Consider the following 23,927-nt stretch of genomic DNA (forward strand, 5'->3'; position numbering starts at 1 on the left):
ACATTATTATAATGGTATAAATGTTAATGGTAATGATATAAGTTGTAAATAAAATGATGTATAGGGGTAATATGCTGTTTGAATTTTTTAAAATTAGAAAGTTCATACTATTTATGGACAGAATAAAAAGGAAATAATTCATACTCTTTGGGGACGGAGGGAGTATTATTCAAATATTTTGAATTATTGACAAGGCTCGAGAACTTGTTTTACAAGTTGAAATCGCAATGGTGAAATCACAAGTCGAATATTAATAATTCCTTTCCTGGACGAATAATTTATTGTCTCACCTCCGTGTTGAATCCGATATGTTAAATAAATAATACAAGTTTAATCTTGTGAAAAATAAATTATGGGCTACAGTCTTGAGCCCAAACTAATTTAAATTTAAAATTCTACACTAAATGATTCCAAGAAAATAGAGAATTCAGGCGGAAATCTCTGTTTCTCTTCCAAATCTGCAGAGAATAAATTTTACCATTTCGAAAATTAGTCAATGCAACAATTAATTACCAGATTAATTGTGCAATCAAATACCCAATAATAACATTTACAAATTTAAAATGAGGAGAAATTGTCCTCAACGTTCACGCATTACTCTTCCATAATCTGCAAATCATGTTCCAAAAAATTATCCTTGAATTTCATTTATTTTGAGAATCAATCACCATAAATTACCACCTCTCAATACACGGCTACATTATTCTTTTACCCTAATCAGCTCCTTCACTCTCTCCAGCCATTTCATACCAGTATTTCACCCTTCACAATCCCAAAGAAAGTAGAGTGCAGAGGAGATAAACTTCACCATATTCGATTCCCTTCTACCACAAATTTCAGTTCTCCACTACGGTAATTAGGCCACCCGCAACGCGTCACGCGGGTGGCACGTGTTTCGTTCCGCAGTGACGGAACCGGGGCAGGACGCGTTGCAGCGTCTCGTCCCAACACTAGCCCATCCCCAGCCCGTCACGCAACCCGTCCCGCCGCGACGAAACGTGGGACGGCTCGCCACGCGCCGAGGCCACGTGGCGTGCTCCTAGGCCATGCGTGACGCCCACTCGCTGTCCCGCGAGTGGGCATCGTCACGTTGACGCAATAATTCATATTTTTTTAAATCGGATTAAATAAAAAAATAATAATAAAAAAAATGTTAAACGGTAATATTACCGTTAATAGAGCCGTTTTTCCTTTTTTTATTTTTTTACTCTATAAATACTTCTATTTCATCCCCATTTCATACACAACTACTCATCTATTCTTCTCAATTCATCTCCATTTCCTCTCCAATTTTCATTTAACATCTCATCACAAAATGTCCGGCGATGGAAACTCCGGCTGTGGCGGCTCCGGCGCGTGGGATCTCAACGCGTTCGGCGACTGGGGGAGCATGTACAACACATTGGGTGGTTACGGTTCATCGACGCCGGGCACCCAGGGTTCGGGCACGCCGGGGGGTACCAACCACCCAATTTTGATATTGATGCATACGCCCGTCCCTCCGCCCCGCGGTATTCGCAGGGATTATCCCAGATTCGGGAGGATTATCCGGTTCAACCCACTCCGGAAGAAGGCCGAGGCGTGGGAGGAGGCCGAGGCGGGGGAGGCTCTAGGGCGGAGGCGGAGGAGGAGGAGGATCTAGGTCGGCATCCGTACGGCCCTAAAGAAACACTGGCGGTGTACAACGCCTGGATCAGCGTCTCGTACGATCCCATCGTCGGGAATCAACAACCCCGGAAGTGCTTCTGGGAAAAGGTCACCGAGGCCTACCACGAGATTAAGCCGAAAAAGACCCGCCGCCGCACATATAAGATGCTCCGCGCTCACTTTGACGGAGTCAACAGAGAGGTCAAACGATTCTGCGGCATCTACAAGAATGAAGCGGCTCAGTACCAAAGCGGAGCTAAGGGAGCCGACATTCTGAGGTCGGCTTTGCGGGTCTACTACGAAGACACCGACATACAATTCAAATATGCCGATGTTTGAGAGGTCGTCAGGGACAAGGAAAGGTAGGCCGGTGGTGTGCGGTCCAGCTCGGGCTCGACCTCGAAGCGCACGAAGCACACGGCGAGTGGCCAATACTCGTCTGGTGAGGACGGTTCGGGTATCGGGCCACAAGAGTTTGCCTCGCAGGAGGAGGAGACCCCGGCAGACGATGCCGGGGGTTCCTCCCGTGGGCGAAGGCGGCTAGAGGGAGGAGGGGCCGAGCCGAATCAAGCCAGGCGGGCTCGGGCTCAGGGGGACCCTCGAGCTCCCTTATGTCCATGTACATGATCGCCACAGCGGACACTTCCCGCTTTACGCCCACCCAATACGAAGCCTGGCTTAACGAAGTCCTATTTATGGCGGCACAACTTAGTATCCCGCCTCCAAGTGGCCTCAGGGCACCTCCACCACCTTCGGGGGATGATTCGCCGACGGAGTAGTTTTTTTTTATTTTCAATAAAATTGTATTTTAAATTATGTCATTTTTATTTTTTTAGGATTTTAATTAAGTCTTTTTTTATTTTTTTGAATTTTAAGTTGTATTTTTATTTTATGTTTCAATGTTATTTTATTTTTAATGAAGTATGTTTTTTATTAATTGAATTTGGTGGAAAAAAAATAAAAAATGAAATTGAATGAATAGTAATTTAAGGGACGGTTAAGAGACGGAGGGTTGCATGTTCAGTCCCTTAGTTAAGAGATGGAGTAAAAAAGTACAGTGGGACCCGCAAATAGTATTTTAAGGGACGGTTAAGTAAAGGTATAGTGACAGCGTCGTGGATGGCCTTAACCATTAGTATTTACTCTTTCAATCACTAAATGAATCTCCTTGTGACTTACCAATTTGTTTCTCTGAAATATGCAAGCCCACAAGCCACCATCTGCTTCACCAAGTTCACACAGTTCTCTCATTTGTGTCAATTCTTTTCAGGTAAACCCAAAATCTCAATCTGCCTCACCACACTCCAATTTTGATAATCACACTTGAAATTGTTCAACGACAGAAATTAAGAGAGAAGAGAACCGAAGCCAAAATCTCTTTTTGTTCCAGCTAATTCGTTCACAATCTTCAAAGGTATATCCCATACTCAACATCAACTCACTTTCTTCAATTCTCTCAACTTTAAAGAATTCGAAACCAAATTAAAACTTAACTTACCTCGGGACAGCTCCGGCCAGCGGCGGAGGTCACGAACAGTGATGGTGCTCGCCGCTGCGATGGTAGCGCCGAGGGAACCAGCAGCCGGGTCTTCGAATCTAAATTTTTGAACAGATAAGGGGATTGGGTTTTGAGCTTAAATTTCTTTTGTGGAATCCGACGGAGTGTGAGAAATTTGAGGAAGAGGGAGTGAGGGATTTGGGATGCTATATTTCTGCCAATTTTTTCAATGGGGAAATGCTATGCAGCCATGGCCATCGCATTTTAGTAAATATAAATATTGTGAATAGAAATCATTTAATTATCTTATTTAATGTTCAAACAATGTTACATTATTACCCTTTGCACCAAGTAAATTTTAATTCCATAATCCATTATTAATATTTCTTTTATTTTCAACTTCTTTCAGTTTTTATTTTTACTAATATATTTTTATATGATGTATAATTTATTTAAATATAACGTGTATTATCCAGTTATTTATTATGCTATGCAGCCACATGCATTGTTTATTTTAAATTTGAGAAACTAAAAATTTATACTGATTGAATTTATTTATAACAATTAATATTTGTTATTAATCATTGAAATATATAGTAATATAGCTTCATAATCAATATACTATTTATTTGTATACTAGTGATGTGTATATACTAATTACTTTTACATACGCATATATTAGTACTATTTATTTTGTGAAATGTTTAAACTATCCATTATTTTGATTAATTAAAATTCTTCATAAAATATAAGTCAGCTAAAATTTCTTATTACATAATTCAATGTATTATTATTGTTATTATTAGTTATGTTGCTATTATCATAGGGTACGTGATAATTTGTGTATTAGATTGAATAATAGTAGAATTATTACTATTGATAATAAATCTATCATTAATTAAAAGTCCTCCTTCCAGTTTCCAAAAATAAAAAATCATTCCTTTTTAATCCGACGTCCCTTGAAAATAGAAACTTTCTATTTGAAAAAATTTCTTATGATATCAATTTTCCATTAACACACTTTTCTTTCTATCTATTATTTTTAATTTTGCATTAAAATACGTTCCATTTCAAAAATTCTTATTTTTAGGAGACGGAGAAGGTATATACTATTCAGAGCTCTTATTTTCTTCATAATTAACATATTCTTTTCTCTCCACAAACCATTCATTTCCTTTTATCCTAATAAAAATATTTTATGCAATCAAATTAATAGTACTATTAAAATGACCAAGATGAAGATCGAATTAAAAGTGAGATTACATAAGTTGTGATATCATATATAAATATTAAATATTTTATGAATTAATTTGTGAGATAATCAATAATTGGTTGTGACATCATAGTTGACTTGTGATGGGGATGGGGTGTAATGATATTTTGTCTATTAAGTTTTTATTTAAAATTATACTCCTAACTTGTTATATTTTTTCTATAGAGTAGATTTTTATTTAATTGTAAGAAATGAGGGATGAAAATGAGCTTAATGGATGAGTTTTGGTAGTTGGTGCCCTATGATTGACTACTCTAAGTTTTATAGTAGTAATATTTTATTTTTACATAATACAGTTGTATTATATCATGATATAATATTATATAACTTAATAAAAATATTACATACTACTAAAACTGATTTCCTAATTAACAAGATACACAGGTAATAGTAAATTAAATTATCGATAATTAATTTGACTTATAAATTTAAAATTGTGATATTCACAACTATACTGATGCATACACTATAAAAAGATTATTTTTTAAGAACACAAATTAACGTCCGTAGTTGTATTAAAAATATGTTTAATAATATTTTTTGTTGTAAACATTGAATTAATCAATTATAGTATAAATTACTTATAAATTATAATCATTGAAACATGTAATTAAATTAGTGATCAAAGTTGAAACTGAACTATGATTAATTTACTTATCATGGTATATTACTCATTTTCGATTAATTGACTGTTGAATATTTTAAACTGATTATAAATTATATATGAGTCTTTGTCATAACTTAGCTTTATAAATTATCTTGGATTTTAATTTATTTAATGGATCTTCAATTAAGTAATTACTAATTGTCTAATTTATGTTTCCAGAATAAGATATTTTCTAAGTATACTTTTAATTTTGAAACATTGTCCCCTCTAAAAACGTGAATTACTTTTTTTATAATGTATACTAGTATAATATTTACATATATTTTGTTATAATTATGTAAATACTAATTATTAATAATTGACTTATTTTATATAAAGGAGAACAAAAATAATTAGTAACAATTGAAATTATAATATCATTAGATATTTATATTATAATTTTAAAATTAATTTTACACAAAATTTAATAAAAATACAAAATAGTAAATAAAATATAAAAGTTATACGAAATCAACATAAAAGAATTGAAAAGAGGGTTACATTTCTCTTTGTTATTTATGGAGTGTTAATGTTCAAGGATAATATAATCCAAAACAAATTGCTACTTTCTAGATAAAATAAATTAAAGTGAATCAGCAATAAATGTACATTTTTTTATTAATATTTTAATTTTATGGTTGGTCATAATATGTCCATTTAGCACTACTATTTTCAATTTGGAAAATGCTATGTGGACATACTACAAAATGGCATTTAAGTAAATATAAATATTGTGAATAGAAATCATTTAATTACCTTATTTAATGCTCAAAGAATGTTTACACTATTACCCTTTTACTTAATTGAATTAGTAAATTTCAATTCCACAATCCGTTATTTATATTTCTTTTATTTTCAAGCTCTTTCAGTTTTTATTATTTTTTATTTTTCCAATAATTTTTATATATGATGTATTATTTATTTAAATATAACGTGTATAACAATTACTATTAAATATACGATTGAGAAACTGAAAATTTGATTGAATCTATTTATAACAATAAATATTTGTTATTAATCAATGAAATATATAGTAATATAGCTTCATAATGAATATACTTATTTGTATACTAGTGATATGTACTCCGTATATTAATTACTACATACACACATATTAGTACTAGTATTTAATATTTTGTATTCATTTTATTTGTATACTAGTGATATGTACTCCGTATACTAATTACTACATACGCATATATTAGTACTAGTATTTAATATTTTGTGAAATGTTTAAACTCTCCATCATTTTAATAAATATGTGATTAATTAAAATTCTTCATAAATATAAGATCAACAAAAATTTCTTTCCCGTTTGAGATCTCTGTGTCTGTTCAGACTTGTGCGACTCTTCACGTGCAGGCACACCTTTTTAGAGTGCCAGGTGGAAAAGCTTCTCCAATACGCTTCCTCCTTCTCTCCAAGACGTCTCTTCATTGTGACAGTTGGCGCCGCCTGACACCTCTCTAATTACTGCACACATCTTATCATCACCTGCCTTTGTTAACTAAATCACTGTACTACAGATTAAGTTTAAATTGCACTAATCAAGTGGATATTTTAATTCCAGATGAAATCTCAATCAGTTCCACTTGATCAGTTTCCTTTCTTCCATCTAGGGGTGTGTATTCGATTTTCGGTTCGGTTTTTTGCCCAAACCGAACCGAAACTGAAAAACTGAATTTAGGCTAAAATCAAAACCGAACCGAAACCGAAAACCGAAAAACCGAAATCCGAAAAACCGAAAACCGAACTAAAAAACCGAACTAAAACCGAAAATCCGAATTAAAAAAACGAAAATTTGGAGAGAGAAAAAACAGTCCAAAAACTTGAAATTTTCAACCTACAAAACATAACATGATTAAAATGATAATATCTCTAATCCATCAAAGGCATCAACCAACAAATACAAATATGCAATCAACATTCCACAATAAAAAACATCAACCAAAATGTCTTCAATAGTTTCAACACATTACATCAAAATAAATCTAAAATGAAGTTCTATGACAAGTCTTCAATATTGTCCAAGTGCAAGCAAGTTTCAACAAATAACGGAGATTGATTAATTTGTTGAATGTTGAGTAGACATCAATGCAATACCTACACAAAAAAAGAGTTATATAAGTACTATAAATGAAATAATCAATAACAAAAAACTTAAATGTATAAAACTACATTCTTCTATCTTTTGGACATCTTCAAGAATTTCTTCAACACTAAATTTGGAAGATTTGCGAAGCCAATTTTGACCACAAACAAGATACTCGACAACTTTAGGACTTAAAGAGCTCCTAAATGGATCAAGAACTCGGCCACCGGTGCTAAAAGCGGACTCAGATGCTACAGTGGAGATAGGAACTGCTAGAATATCACGGACAAATTGGGAGAGTACATGATATTTATATTCATTATTTTTCCACCAATCCAAAAGGTCAAATTTTGGCCCACCACTCTCAATATCCTCCTTGAGATATTTATGTACATCATTGACTTCATCATGCCTTTGGTGAAAAGTCTCATACAAGGAACCCACCATTTTCATAGCATTCTTCAATACATCATTATCTTCAGGTGTAGCATTCAATTTCAACTCTACATGTCCTACATTTTGTTGGACAATTGGCTGTTTGTAATCACCACACATGTTAACTAATTCAGCCTCAACTTCATTTCCAAATGAGTTAGCCAACTCCTCATCGTACATATGTGCCAACACAAGTTTCACCAACTTCAACTTGTATCGAGGATCAACAACAGCCATGAAAATGAGCTTATTCATCTTCCTAGGATTCCCCCAATACTTGTCAAATTTTTCTTTCATTTTCTTTGCCATGATACTCAATTCAAAATCATCACCCTCTATGAAAGCCTTCAACAATGCATGCACTTTGTAAATCTCATGAAGAAATAAATTAGAGGTAACATATAAAGATCCAGAAATCCTATTAGTTTCCTCATAAAAAATCCTCAAGAAATTCAACATTAATTTTGCTTTCCTCCAATCTTCCTCTTTTGGCACACCGTGAACTCTATCTCCATCCACATCCTCATCCTCATCGTCATCCTCATCATCATCATCATCATCATCATCCTTATGCCTTACTTCAAGATCCTTTTTATATGATGAGTCTATCAACTCATACCTATAGAAAGCTTTCTCAAAAGTTGTCGCAGCTTCCAACATAAAGAATGTTGAGTTCCATCGAGTTGCAACATCTAAGCACAACATGCTCTTACTAGATATTTTTTCTAGTTCACAACACTCTTTAAATTTGCTCAGCCTTGTAGATGAGTGCCTAATAAACCGAACTGCATTCTGATTTTCTTCACCTAAGGTCCAATCTCTTTCAAGCCTTTTTGCACAACTAAATTGAATATATGAGCAATGCACCTCATATGCATATAGTCACAATTTCCTACACTTTCCCCCCATTGCCTAATAGTTCTTTTCAAATAAACCAATGCAGTATTATTCGAAGAAGCATTATCAACAGTAATCGTGAACACCCTATTGATTCCCCAATCATGCAAGCACTTCTCAATTTCCAAACCAATATCTATACCTTTATGACTAGAAATTGGACAAAAATTTATAATTTTTTTGTTCAATTTCCAATCATTATCAATATAGTGAGCAGTCAATATAGTGAGCAGTCAAACACATGTACTCAAATGTGCTTTAAGTGTAGAAGTGCCATTCTTAGATTCTCCACACAATGTTTTCGCACAATGCACACACTTAGCTCTCTGTTTCTTATTGTTATCTAAGAACGGAGTAAAATGGTCCCAAACCTCTGATCTTTTCTCCATAGTTTTCCTCTTTTTTGCCTCTCCTTTGTCTTAAGGATCCTCAGATGGAGTATCTTCAGTTGCATTATTTTCGATGGTATCTCCAACCGCTTCACTTTCATCACACAACATCTGTAATAAGAATAAAAACGATTACTTGTATTACAAACTATGTTTTCCCCACTTTTATTATTATAAAAATAAAAATGTACCACTATTTTGTGTTTGTAATAAGGGATCTTTACTCAATTTTGTAACAAAGGATCTTTACTGTTATTATTTTATACTCCACTGCAGATTCAAAAAATTACTCTAGCTACCCAGTTTAGGAAATGTTTTTTCGAATCAGCAACAATACAAAATTGATATTTCTAGCTATCTATCATCCTTTCTCTGATTTTGACAATATGTATATTGTACATCTATCTAAATTAACAATACATAAATTACATCAAAATTAATGAATAACTTACATTACAACTTGATGCTGAATAATCTATGTTGTAGAGCGGAGAAAAAATGTCTGCCTTTTACTTACTAAATCTGAAATCTGCAAGTACGAAAGAATTAAAGAAACATGTCAACGTAAAATTTCATTGATAGAATCTGAAACAGAACTAAAGAATTAAAGAATCTGAAATCTGAAACTGTCTGCTTTATTACTACTATTTGTTTCAATTTGCATTTAAAATTTATTACAGTGGAATAATATGAAACAATCTAAAATTTCATTGATAAAATCTGAAACAATCTAAAAATCTCATTGATAGAACTAATAATCAATTAATCATACTTCCATATTAGGAACTAGGTAACTTAATAAATAAATGTTGAATTACCTGGAGTCGGAGCTGTGGGCGACGGGGTGACGGTCTGCGATAGGCGACGGGGCGACGTGCGACAGGTGATGGGGCGAGGGCCGACAGGAGCTGGCGAGGGGCAACGGGGCAAGGGGCGATTGGCGACGGAGGACGATGGAGTTGGTGGTGGATTGGTGGAGGAATTTAGGGTTAGAGGGAGAGGAGAGGTTGACGATGGAGGCGGCGAATTACTCAATTAGAATTTAGGGCTGTATTCTGTGAGTTCCAATTAGTCAATTACTCGATTAGGGGCTTAGGGCAATTAGTTTTAGTCTTTTAGTTAGTATAATTTAATAATATTAATATATATATATATAATATAAATAATTAAATAAATTCGGTTTTTCGGTTTTTTTCTTCGCCCGAACCGAACCGAAAAACCGGAATTTTTGATTTTTTAAAACCGAACCGAACCGAAAAACTGAAATAACCGAACTGAATTTCAAAATTTCGGTTTGGTTCGGTTCGGATATTCGGTTTCCGGTTTTTTTGCTCACCCCCTACTTTCATCCGATCTTTGATTAACTAAGAAAATAAAACTTAACACACTAATATATATATATATATATATATATATATATATATATATATTTACACTAACAAGGATTTGACCGGGTCCCCTTGGAATGTCACTTGATCAGATTAAAAGATTTAGAATTTGTTGCTTGATCAAGCAGACTACCCATGAGCACCCGATCACTCCTTTTACCTGTTCACTGGCGCGAGCTAGGCATTAGTAGTGGAATGTCATCCACCACAAACGCCTCCGTTCCGTCCCTTCCTGTCAAATTGCTCGCCACCAAGTAGTCGGCCATATCTATAAATAATGGCTCTTTTCGTCCTCTGCTTCCTTGTTTGGCTTGATCAATTTTCCCTTCCTGGTAGATCCACTGTCTTTCGGGTGTTGACTGGGTCAGGTGCAGGTGCTTTTCATGGAAAACGTCTGGCATGGCTTCACCGTTATCTTCTTGTAGAATTTGGCTCAGGTGATCCGCCTCTCTATTCTCACATCCTTTCTTATCCACTGCTTCTCAGTCAAATTCCTGTAGAAGAAATACCCATCTGATTAACCGCGACTTTGATTCCCTTTTTGCCAAGAGATATTTGATAGCCGTATAGTCTGTATAGACCATCACTTTGGACCCCAGCAGGTACGACCTGAACGTCTCAAATGCGAAGACTACCGATAGCATCTCCTCTTCGGTCACATCATAGTTTCTTTGTGCCTGATTTAGGATTTTAGAGGCGTAGAAGATGGCATAACTTTTTCCTCTGATTTTCTGACACAACAGTGCCCTCACAACATAGTTGCTAGCATTGCACATCAATTCAAAAGGGTGATTCCAGTCGGGGACGCGTATAATCGGAGAACTTATAAATCGGTACTTCAGAAATGTGAACGCGGCCTTGCAGGCATTAAAGAATTCAATCTTTATGTCGTTCTGGAAAAGCTTCGTCAGAGGCTGGGCTATCTTTGTGAAATTCTTGATTAATCTCTATTCCGGCGCATCCCAAAAAGGTTCTGACCTCCTCTTGGTCGGTAGAGCATGGGAGTTTTACTGCCCGCGTGTGCAATGCCTTGATTGTTTGAGGGTCTGCCCGGTTCGAATTCCGCCTCGTGGGTGTCAGTTTCGGTTTACACTAGAAGAGTAACCCTTCCTCCCCCACCATGAACTCTTCCAATCTCAGGGCGGGGCTAAATCTGCGTTGTCGATCAACGTGGGACGCCCCTCTTTTTTTAGAATAGAATGCATATACAGCTCTGGGTAAATTTCTATCAAGGCATGTGTTTTCCAATTGACTACCCCTTAACTCAGCCTCAGTTCTTCTATCATCAGTCCTCCTTGTTCTTGCAGGTTTGATTTGACTAGTTTTTTATTGGCCTGGCTGGTAAGGCTATTGAGAGTCATCGGCTATGCTGGTACGGAAAGTAGTTGCCTTGTAGGCGATGGATCTTCCTTCAACATTCCTTTCAATTGGATGACTTGGTCAGGTGGTTTCCCGACCCTTCTTAGTTGGGTAATCTCTCTTGACCCGGCTGGTTGTGACGGCTGGCAAAATTCCATAATTGCCCTTCTAATGGCCTGATTGTCCATTTCTCCAGTCATCGCCGTATCAAACCATTTTGCTGCCTCTCTCTTGAGCTGTTCACCTTCAGCGGAACCAGAGGGTGGTTCTTTTAAGGATTTCTTTTCCGGATACTTTTGTTTCCGAGGGCTGATAGCGTCTACTGTTTGAATGCTCTCGCTGTCCCGTGGCTTCCTCACAGCTTTATCAATTTCGAAGGTAAGCTGTTCTCTATTAAAACTCAGCTTCAACGTCCCTTGGCGGACGTCGATGACTGTGCTGGCTGTGGATATGAATGGCCTTCCCAAAAGGATGCCAACAGACTCTTCCGCTCCTGGCTCTGTCTTCTTTATGGGGAAGAAGTCGGCGAGGTACATGAACTTGTTTATCTTGACAAGTTCATCTTCCAGGACTCCTTCGGGGTAGATGCAAGACCCGTCTGCTAGCTGTATCTCCATATCGGTTTTGACAAGCTTAGCATCTTCCAGCTTCTCGTATATAGAATACGACATAATATTGATGGAAGCCCCTAAGTCGCACATTGCTTGCTTCATTTGGACGTTTCTGATGGAAATTGGGAGCGTAAATACCCCTGGGTCGGTCTTCTTTGGTGGGAACTCACTGGGTTGGATTACACCGGTCTCCCTTTCTACTTCGACCATCCTCCCTTTCTCAGCAACCTGTTCACGAGTGCTAGACTCTGCCTTTTTTACGACTTGATCAAGGGCGATAGACTCAAAGTTTCCGTTATGATTGAATCTAGGTGCTGGAAAACTCGCAGATGAACTTTGACTAACTGTTTCCGATTTCAGAGAGATTGTACTGACATTCTCTCGTCCTGTAGGTTGCTGCACTGTGGCTGGAAGCTTTCCTTCATTCCCTCTCAGCTCGCCCAATGACATGGCTACCTGGGACAACTGCTTTGTAAGCATTTCGAGTGCAGCCCTCTGTTCTTTCTGAGTCTCTTGTATTTCTCGCATTGCTTCTTGGGGCTGATGCGAGATTATCGCATCTCCTGGGCCTTCATTTTGCTGCCTATTATACCTCTGATTAAATCAGCCTACTCCATGGCCTTGCTGGTAGTAGCCAGACAATCCATACTATTCTGGATGATTATGGGGGAAATGATTTTGCTGGTTCCCTTGGAAATACTGTGAGTTTCATTGTTGGTTTCCTCTTTGGTACTGCGGAACATAATTCACCAGTTGATTGTTTGACTGCCTTCCCTGATTGCTAAACTGAGAGGGTTTGATGCTGGTACCCCCAGTGTCCTTCCTGTTGTTGGCTTGACCAGTTAGACTGACCTACACTTGACCAGTTCCTTTGAGGTCCACTTGACCACCCTGCCTGACCTCCCTGCATTCTGTTCCCTCCAGTGTTCGGCCTATCCTGGATTCGAGCAGGCCAGTTGGGCTGCCCTTCAGAAGGTTGTGATGGTTGGCTCTGATTCTGATCAGTCCACCTGAAGTTGGGGTGGTCCCTCCATGGAGCATCCCTTTGCTTTCCCTGGATCCAGTTGCCATTTGCGTTCCAGTGGCCAACGGCATTTACTTGGGCCTGCGGCTCTACCTCTGGGGGAAACTCGCAGTAGTAATAATGATGCTCTTCTGGTGGTGACGACTGCGGCACATACTGTGGCTCTTTTGGTGCAAGTGGTGGAAGCTGCCTGGCTTTCTCTACTGCCTCCAGCAGCTTCTTTTCCATTTGCTCAAATCGAGCTTCCAACTTTTCATCATTGCACACTTCTACTGCGTGTACTGCCCCTCGTCTGTACTGCCCTCAAGATGTTTCGTACGACCGCTTGGCCTCAATAAGCCTCTCCAGGATATTTTTGGCTTGGCTAAATGCGGTTTTCGAGAAATCCCCTTGAGCTGCGAGGTTGAGGTCATTCTTGCTATCCACAGTGAGCCCACTGTAGAAAACAGAGTAGACTTCCTTCTCCTCCATCTTGTGGTTGGGGCATGCTTGAAGCAAACCTTGGAATCTGTCCCAATACTGGCCGAGGGGCTCGTCGTACTCCTGCCTAGCCTCTGCAATCTCCCTTTTCAGGGCACTTGTCTTCGATGCTGGAAAGAAGCGATCGAGAAATATCATGCAGAACTCAGCCCATGTCCTGATGGAACCTTCTGGCAGCCTTGATAGCCAGACACCCGCATCGCCCTTCAAAACGAAGGGAATAGCTTTGAGCCAGTAATCTTCGGATGTGGATCCAGCCGGCACAGGCTGAATATCACAGTATCGGCAGAATTCCTCCAGAAAAGCGTACGAACACTCCTTCGAAAGACCGTAGAAGTGGGACAAAACGGCCAGTACTCCCGATTTGATCGCGATGGTCCGCATCCCAGGAGTAGCGGCAATAGCATGTGTAGGCTCCCTGTCGTCATGAGCGTGTAAAGAACCGATCCAGAGTCATTGTCGGCGAGGACCATCTTTGCTTCTGCTTGTTCAGGTGGTGAAGGTTGTGTATTTTGCTCGGCGGCTGCTGTTGCTTCTATTGCGGCTCTGTAACGAGTGGTGACAACTTCGGCTTCCTGGACTCTCCAATGAGCGTTAATCTCTCTGTACAAAAAGTGGTGATTCCAGTGTCCACCGCGTTGGTACCTTCTCATCAACAGTGAAAAACAAAAAATGAGAAAACAAGGAAATAACATTATATACACCTACGCACTACTCACAAACATAAAGTAACACCATGCTTCCCCGACAACGGTGCCATTTTGGAAGGAGGCTTGGAAAGAGACGAAAACGCGATTAGAATGCGGATCAAGTTATATGGAATGATAACCGAACCGGTTGGATCAGTTAGCAAATGTCATTGCCACTTAATCACTGCAGTCTTGCTCTCGCTCTTTCTTCCTTACCAAAGTAATTTATAAACTCCCAATTTTGCACTAGTTTAACAGTAAAGCGACAAGTTCGGGGTCGATCCCACAGAGAAGTTGGTGTGTCGAGTGTGTGAGTAGTGAACAGGGGGGTTGGCTGCTGCCACGCTTTAACTTGGAGGTTTTAACTACTGTTTTACTCTAGGCAGAATTAAACTAGCTAGCTTGATCAACGGAACTTTAACTACTGGGTCAAGTGAATTGCAGGTAATAGCGGAAAAGTAAATGCGAGGATGAAAACGAAAATAACTTTGATTAAACTAAACTGAGTACAGCGTGAAATTTAAACTGAGCTAACACTTCGGAAACTAAGAAAACGGTAAAAACCGAGAAGAATCTCAGCGGGAAACTTAAGATAACGCTAACAGAAAACAAATATACTGCAGCGCTTCTTTGATTGCCCTTTTTAACTACGCACTACTTTATCTAAGCTAAGCTATTCTAGAGAACTGGACTAAGCTACAGAACTAAACTAAGCTAAACTAGACGGAAAGTCAAAGATCCACTCTTTGTGATGGCACACCCTCTATTTATAAGCTCGATTCGGCCTCCAGCTGGATAACGATCTTGACAGGGAATATTCACTCATGCTGAGAATGAGCGACTGATTGATTGCTACGTACCCGTTCTTCTAGAATGACGACGCTTTTGAGTAACAGATTCCTGACTCAGCTCCGTCCTTGCGTCTCATAAGCTAGCACGTGTCCCCTTCTAGAACGTCGTCCTTGATAACAGAATGGTGCGCCATATCCAGCTCATTTCCTCACGTGTTCTTCTTCTAGAAGCCAGCGGTCCCCGCCTAACTGCTTGTTCACTCCCCCCTGATCAACTCCCCCGATTCTTGGCCTTTTATCGCCTTTTGTACTTGCTTGATCAGTTCGGCCTTGCTTCCTTGGTCAAGTGGCATTTCTGCACATTTAACACTTGTTTTGCGCGATAAACCGATCAAGTAGCATACATTTTACCCTTAAACCGATGCATGAAATGATTCTTATCAAATTGCTCACACTTCTCCAAATAGCTTCACAAGAACAATGTACCTACAATCATAATACAATTTCACTACATCAACATTATTCTTATTCCCATCCATACCTGATTTCATTAACGATCATTCCCTTTATTGGCGTACTTGAATAAGTACTTAATAGATTGCGACTGATTGCACCACTGATCAACATTTATATGACCTCCATATTTCAGAAGTAGATAACGATTGTGAGGTACAACATATCTGTAATCTAATGGAATGCCATTTTTCAGAATAACTCGACCATTAGACATGCAGGATACCCTTCTTCATCAAATGTTGTCACATCAAGAAACCTTTTAGGGAAGTGTTTACCACACCGGCCAGTAGACATGCATAGAGATGATGGACCAGAAATTCCACAAGGACCATGCATCATAAATTCTTCAACATAGGCATAATAGCGGGGATCATTTTCAAATGAAGGAATTTCAGCAGAAATTAATTTGTCAATTTGCTCAACACCAACTCCTAATTTATCCTTACTTAAAAAAAGCAAGATATCTGCATGAGGCAATCCACGTTTCTGTAATTCGAAGGTAAAATAACTCGCTTACCTTGTGTAGAAGGATCAGTCTCACCTCTAAATACGACATCTGCCAAACCTTTGTACATTTCAACCCGCAATTGCTTTTGTTGAGTTCGAACAAATTTCAACCGTCCAACTTCAATCATTGTGTACGCATCAACCACAAATTGTTGGAATAGTCTCCGAGAGTACAAAATAGTGGTAGGCTCATCTTCTCATTCATGCAAACGAAAAGAGAAATATTCCCTCGGACTAATATTCTTTCTACCATATGAACGACAATTATTAGAGGTTGCAAAACCAATGTCTTCTCTATAACCATCCTCACCATATGGGAATAAAAGTGGATATTGTAACCCTAGATAAGATGGATGTAACTCAATGATGCGGTTTAGTTCACCACTTTGTTTTTGAAAAATGATGTCCCTGTCCCCCAAAGCTTAGTCAAAGTCCCCAACTATTAAACCAGCAACTTCGGATACACAGGGTAAATTATAGGTTCTTCCATCTTTACCTCGTTTGCCAATCAATCATAAATTGACATTCCTATGATTACCTTTGACAATCATTTGCTTTAGCTATTCGAAAAGATTTCACTAAAACATTATTTTCTTCCAACATCTTCTGAATATCAACATCGATTTCCACATGAACCTCATTAACTTCGTTCCTTCACATAAAAAAAAAGTAATTATTAAGGCTCAAATAAAATGAATATTTAATGACAACAATAGTAGGAGGAAAACATACCTTACTGACTCCATTCTAACCTCATTATCGGTATCATAAATATATACTTGGGCAAACATCGGAGTTTCACCATCCAGCGGCATTAAACTGCCAATTAGATGATAATTTTGTCCATGCAAACGGAAAACTGGAAGAGATTTCCCGTGATTCAAACTGCTATCAATCTTGCCACCTATTGATGTAAATCCAAACATGGCATTATAAGAACAAATATTTTTCAAAAAGTGCTTGCTCTTCTCTTCTCATCTCTAGAATACATTAATTCATCCAAACTTAGTGGAATAGACGGCATCTTAGGAATTTGAATCTTTCCATGTATATAACACACTGAATACTTTGGAAATTTGAATTTTTTCGGTTTTGCAAGTCGTTCTTATACCAAAAAAGTGCACCACAATGTGAACACGTATATGAAGCATCACCGATATCTCAATATTTTACAAAATTAAAACAACAGCCAAGATGAAAATTCTATATGTGTATGTTAATTTATTTAAAAACATAAAAAAATGTTCAAAATTAGATTTACAATTGATACAAATTAATATTTGATTATAAATTTAATAAATAATCAATAGTATGCTTATGTTAAGTAGTGTCCAAATTTGAGATATTCTCAGCTATTTCAACCAAAGGAGATGAATTCTATGCATCTTTACTACAATTTTTCAAGTTTCACTGGACAGTCAATGCCACCAATGTTATGACCTATGAAAAATATGGCAAACATATAAATCGGTGTTTAGTAGAAATATATTAAGACGAACAATATATATTTATAGATTAATTCTAGCAAATATATGAAAAAGACACCTTCAAATATTTAACTTTTTTCCTATTTTAGGCGATGAGCTAGATTTCAACAAACCATCTGTGGATGAAGAAAACTTTGTGAAGTTTTCATTATAATTAAAGCTTGACCGACGAATCTTTGCACATGGCTTATCTACAAAAACTTTACATCAATAAGCTAATCCATAAGTATTTTGTATCTCTCAAAATTTGAGTAATACTATTTGAAATATTAAAATAAATATAGATCATTTGATAAAAATTCTCACAACTTGTCTTTTATATATGTATAGATAGATTATATTATAACAAAAATTTATGATAAATTATAAAAAAAAATGACAAACAAATTTTAAATAAATAAATAAAAACCATAAGTTGCAACAATTAAATACAAATAATCTTGAGATGATTGAAAGTTGGGGAATTAGAAAACATGGCATTCTCATCATCCATGGTGAATAATTTTTTTAAAAAAAAGAAAAAATAATAATATTGAAGAAAGATTACATGTAGAGAGAAATAGAGATTTTTTTTGAATAAAACTATAGCAAATGTGATCTCAATTTTTTAGAGGATGAAAAAATATGAATTTTGGTATAATTTTTTTATCGATTTCATTTAATATATTAAAGAAATTTGAATAATAAATAAAATCTTTATTGACATGTGAGATTGTAACAAACAAAAATTCTCACTACTTGGCTTTTATATATGTATAGATAGATTATATTATAACAAATTTTTTTGATAAATTATAAAAAAATGACAAAAAAATTTAAAACAAATAAATAAAAACCATAAGTTGCAATAGTTAAATACAAATAATCTTGGGATGATTGAAATTTGGGGAATTAGAGAACATATCATTCTCCTTATCCATGGTGAATAAAAGTTTTAAAAAAAAAAAGAGAAATAATAAAATTGAAGAAAGATTACATGGAGAGAGAAATAGAGATTTTTTTTGTGAATAGAACTACAGCAAATGTGATCTCAATTTTTTAGAGGATGTAAAAATATGAATTTTGGTATAATTTTCTTAACGATTTCATTAAATATATAAAAGATATTTGAATAAAATATAAAATGTTTATTGACCTGTGAGATTGTAACAAACAAAAATTCTCACAACTTGGCTTTTATATATGTATAGATAGATTATATTATAACAAAAATTTATAATAAATTAAAAAAAGACAAAAAAATTTAATACAAATAAATAAAAACCATAAGTTGCAACAATTAAATACAAATAATCTTGGGATGATTGAAATTTGGGGAATTAGAGAACATGTCATTCTCATCATCCATGGTGAATAAATTTCTTTTAAAAAAAGAGAAATAGTAAAATTGAAGAAAAATTACATGTAGAGAGAAATAGAGATTTTTTTTGTGAATAGAAACTATAGCAAATGTGATCTCAATTTGTAGAGGATGAAAAAATATGGATTTTGGTATAATTTTTTTATCGATTTCATTTAATATATTAAAGATATTTGAATAATAAATAAAATACTTATTGACCTACGAGAATGTAACAAATGACATAATCTTATTGGTCAATAAAATAAATGAGAGAGACTACTTGATCTTATTTTTACCCGATGGTCAAAAGGAGTGCTATTTGACTAATTGACAATTATTTATTCTCTATATCAAATCAATCATACTCCCTCCTAGGGCTGTCAAAATGGATACCGTGCAAACCCAAAAAATCGGGTAATTGGATACCCGATATCTAAACCCGAAAAATTCGGGTTCGGGTATGATATTTTTAGATTATCGGATATCGGGTTACCCGATACCCGATCGGGTATACCCGAATTACCCAATTTTTTAATTTTATTTATATTTTTATAATTTTATAAATTATCTATTCAATTAAACGACTAAGATCATCCACAATGGCGGCGAGCGGACCGGCTAGCCGATCCCTGGCGCTCGCCGAACCATTGCAGCAGGCCAGTGCCAAATCGGCAAGAAAAATTGCTAGCGCACGCCGATTCCTGAGCGCTCGCCGATCGACTGGCCGCCATTGCAGGCTCTCGATCGGCCGCCATTGCACGTCATTTTCATTTGCACCACTTGTTTTAACAAGTATTCTATCTATCTAAATTTATGTACAAGTGCAACAACGTGAAATGGAGCACAACAACGAGCCTACTCCAGGGACGAGCGGGTCTCAAACTCCCACGGTACCCGTGGGAGGTGGATGGGGTCCGATGGCCGGGTACTACAACATGTACCCTTGGCAGCAGATGATGCCCGGGATGGCATCCGGGGGTGGTATGCCGGGATGGCAGGGGATGCCGGGGGGGCGGCTATGCAGGGCGGGCCGGCGATGCCGGCGGGCAGGGGGTACCGGGGAGGCAACCCGGGATGCAGATAATGTCGAGGTACCCGGGGATGCAGGGGACGCCGAGGGGGGACCACGTCTATCGCCCCAGTTTTGATTTTGTGACTGCTTCTTCACACACATCGACCCCATCGGAGACGCAGTTCATTGGGTGTGATACTTTCTCCTTAGAGGAGTTGGGGATAGATCTCGGGGATGCGGACACCCCCGTTCAAAAGGGGAGAGTAGGGCGGGGTCGGGGCGCCCCAAAAAAGAAGAAGGGGAAGGGCAAGAGGGTGGTCGGCGAGTCGTCGCAGCTGGCTGATGACGACAGCCAGGCACGGAGGAATTGGACGGACGCAGAGAACGTCGCACTGTCCAAGGCGTGGGTCAGTGTTTGCGATGATCTCCTCGCCTCGAACAATCAGAGGATCGTCAACTTGTGGGCTAAAATAGCAGCAACCTACAAGGCATTAAGCCCGGAGGAGAGGCGTGAGAGGCCACGCAGCGGGGAGGAGTGCCGGAAGGGGTAGGACCGAATCAGGGCTGGGGTCTCCCTATTTCCGGGCTTGTACACCAACGCCCTCTGCATGCAGACTAGTGGTCAAACTGAGGACGACTGCAGGAGGATAGCGGAGAAAGCCTTCCCTATGCCTGGGCTTTATAAGGAGTTCACCTACTGGAACTGCTATGAGGTGCTGATGGACTCCGAGAAGTTTCGGGCAGGTGTCGATGCTGTAGAAATCATGGAATAAATATGCCCGGTCAATAGATTTTGACCAAATAATAAATGTGACAAGACATCTAATTTTGTGAAATTAAATGATATAGCATCGACCTACATTTTACGTAGATAAATGTAGTATATTCACTTTCTCAAATCCGATTTCCGGTGAGTGAGAAATAGTGGATTAAAGTTAGGCATAATTAGCTTTTTAATTAAAGCTTGGAGTTTGAGCTTAGGGAATAATTAACTAGTGTTAATTATCCCACATTGGAGAAGTGAGACATCTTTTAATGTGTTTAAATTAAGTGACTTTATGTTACTTAATAATTATAGTGGACCAAGATGGGTGAAAGAGCCCACACGCGCGCACATGCGTGCGCCGCCGCCAGCCCGAGCCCGTGCTCGTGCTCGTGCTTGTGGTCACGGGCCTCGGGCCCGGGCCTGGGCCCGGGCCCGGTCACGATCTCAATCTTGGACTTGGATCTTGGCAATTAGTTTTTGGGTGGTCTTTGGGCTCGGGTCTTGACCCGTAGTAATCTTTTTAGACCACCGCTAAGTCAGCAATCCAAGTGGCCTGACACATCATCAAGCGTGGCACAGTCAAAGATGCCACATGAGAAAACCACACGCTCCATACGCGAAAGGCACACTCCTGCCACACGCTTGTAACCGCCGACGGTTACGAATCTGCCATGATGAGCCTTCATGGCTTGGTTGACCCTGCATGGTGGCTTGGCCTATAAATAGGCTAGCCATTCCACTGCATTAGACACAATATTCACAAGCATAACAGCATAAGCTCTCTCCCTCTCTCTGCATTGTTTTTCTGTCGAAATCTCTGCCCTCTTCTCTATCCAGTTTGTCGGAGCTCTGTTGATTGCGGTGCTGCTTCACCAGAGACGTAGCCATTTTATCTTTGGGGACGAAACGCCAATCCGAAGAGCACTACCGGGGCGTATCTCGTCTTGCGGAAAGAGGACACCTCGACTCGGCTAAACACTTTTACGGTCTTCTGTTTCGATTTTCTTTTCCATTGTAATTTCAGTTCAGTTTTCTTCTGTATTCCTTCTTCGGGTTGTATTACGCCCGGCTTTTATCTCTTGTAATCCCAGAAACCAACAATCGCAAGACGAGATAAAACTTGCTTTTGAAGGATTTTGGACTATAAACTGAACTTAACACTTTCGAAACATTTAACACCTTTGCTGGAGATGTCGACGGAATCCAACACCGCTGCTGCCACCACCGCCGCCGCCATTTCCTCCACCATGGCGACCACTGGACCTGTCAACACTTCGTCGATTCTGACGATGATGCCTACTCTCGGGCGCTATCCTTCTTCTTCAACAACTCCTTGGGAGTTTGTTAACCCCCTTGGGCCCACTGGTGGATCCACCTCAGGTGGATTGGTTGGTTCCACTTTTAGTGGTTCCTTCGGATCCTTTAATGGATCGAGTGCTGGGGCCTTCGGGTCTCACGCGGGTGCTAGTCCCTTCAGGGCTGGTACGACCATGGCGGGCTCTACATGAATGGTGGGGGTTCTATGCCCAACCATGTTGTTGGCTCCTTCGGGGACAATGGAATAGGTTCCTTCCATGGACCAAGTTCGGCACCTTTGGCACCAAGAATGATGCCACCTGCCGAGAAGCCACCAAAGTTTGGAGGATCTGACTTCAAAAGGTGGTACCAAAAGATGTTGTTCTAGTTGACAACATTGGGCGTCGCCAACTTCCTCACGGACAACGAGCCGCCCGCGCCAAGTGATCAAGAGACTAGGCTCGAAGTCATGGCAAACTATGATGCTTGGAGAAAAGGGGTGATTATCTATGTAAAAATTTCATTTTAAGTGCATTAGATGATAGCCTCTACAATGTATACTCTAATGTAACCACATCTAAACAAATGTGGGAAAGCCTAGAAAAGAAGTATAGCATAGATAATGCTGGAGGTACTGAACAAGTTGTAGCATCCAAGTTTATGGACTACAAGATGGTAGACTCTCGACCCATCATGGAGCAAGTCTAAGAGCTCCAAATGATCATCCACGCATTAGTGGCTGAAGGGATGACCTTGCCCGACAAATTCCTAAGGTGCACGATCATTGACAAGCTTCCTCCCAGTTGGAAGGACTTCAAGAGCTATCTCAAGCACAAGCGAAAGCAGATGACCCTTGAAGACTTGATCGTGAAATTGTGCATTGAGGCTGATGTGCGCAAAAGCGACCAAAAGGCTAGGGGCTTCACCCCACTTGAAGCCAAAGCCAATCTGTTGGAACGGGGCGGTCCCTCCAACAAATGCCCTCGCCCAAATCGTCCAAGTGACAAAGGGAAGGGAAAGCAGCCTACAAAGAAGTTTGAAGGCGATTGCTACAAATGTGGCAAACCGGGCCACTTCGCAAAGGACTGCCGCAGCAAGAAGAAGAAGCCGGCTGCCCACGTCGTTGAGAAGGAGTTCAAGGACTGGGATGAAAATGACCTCATTGTTGTGGTCACTGAAGAGGTTAACCTTGTTGATAACAAGGGTGGCTGGTACATCGACACTGGCGCTACTGATCATGTCTGCTCAGATAGGAGCAAGTTTGCCTCCTACACTGCTGTTGAAGGAAAGAAGATCAACATGGGGAATCAAGCATCGTCTGAAATCCTCGGCGTTGGCAACGAGATTCTCATGATGACGTCTGGGGTCACTATCACTTTGAAGGATGTGCTGCATGTCCCGGACATCCGCAAGAACCTAGTGTCAGGATCAATACTAGTTAATAAGGGGTTTAAACTTGTATTTGAGTCTGATAGGTTTGTTTTGTATAAGTTTGGAAAATCCATCGGAAAAGGTTATGTAACCGATGGGCTTTTCAAGCTTAGTGTGGCAACTCGCAGTGTTGCAAAGCCGTTGGCTAATAATAAATAAGCATCTACTTCCTCTTATTTGACTGAGTGTTCAAATTTATGGCATTGTAGATTGGGACATGTAAATTCAAAAGCCATCAAAAGATTAGTGAATTTAGATTTACTAAAGGCTAATGAAGTGGATTCTCAAGATAAATGTAAAATTTGTCTTGAAGAAAAAATGACTAAGTTGCCGTTTCATTAGGTTGAACGA

The 23,927-nt window shown here is 38.7% G+C and overlaps 1 long non-coding RNA gene across 1 annotated transcript; it reads right to left on the reverse strand.

Annotated features, from left to right (window-relative positions):
- Positions 1 to 248: 248 nt before the first annotated feature.
- Positions 249 to 3,269, reverse strand: LOC121771545. The gene is made up of 2 exons (XR_006044066.1): positions 3,146 to 3,269; positions 249 to 458 (listed from the first exon to the last, which is right to left on the reverse strand). It is a non-coding gene; the product is annotated as an uncharacterized LOC121771545 (long non-coding RNA).
- Positions 3,270 to 23,927: the final 20,658 nt, after the last annotated feature.

The sequence above is a fragment of the Salvia splendens genome, chromosome 16, assembly GCF_004379255.2.
Source record: "Salvia splendens isolate huo1 chromosome 16, SspV2, whole genome shotgun sequence".
NCBI lineage: Eukaryota > Viridiplantae > Streptophyta > Magnoliopsida > Lamiales > Lamiaceae > Salvia > Salvia splendens.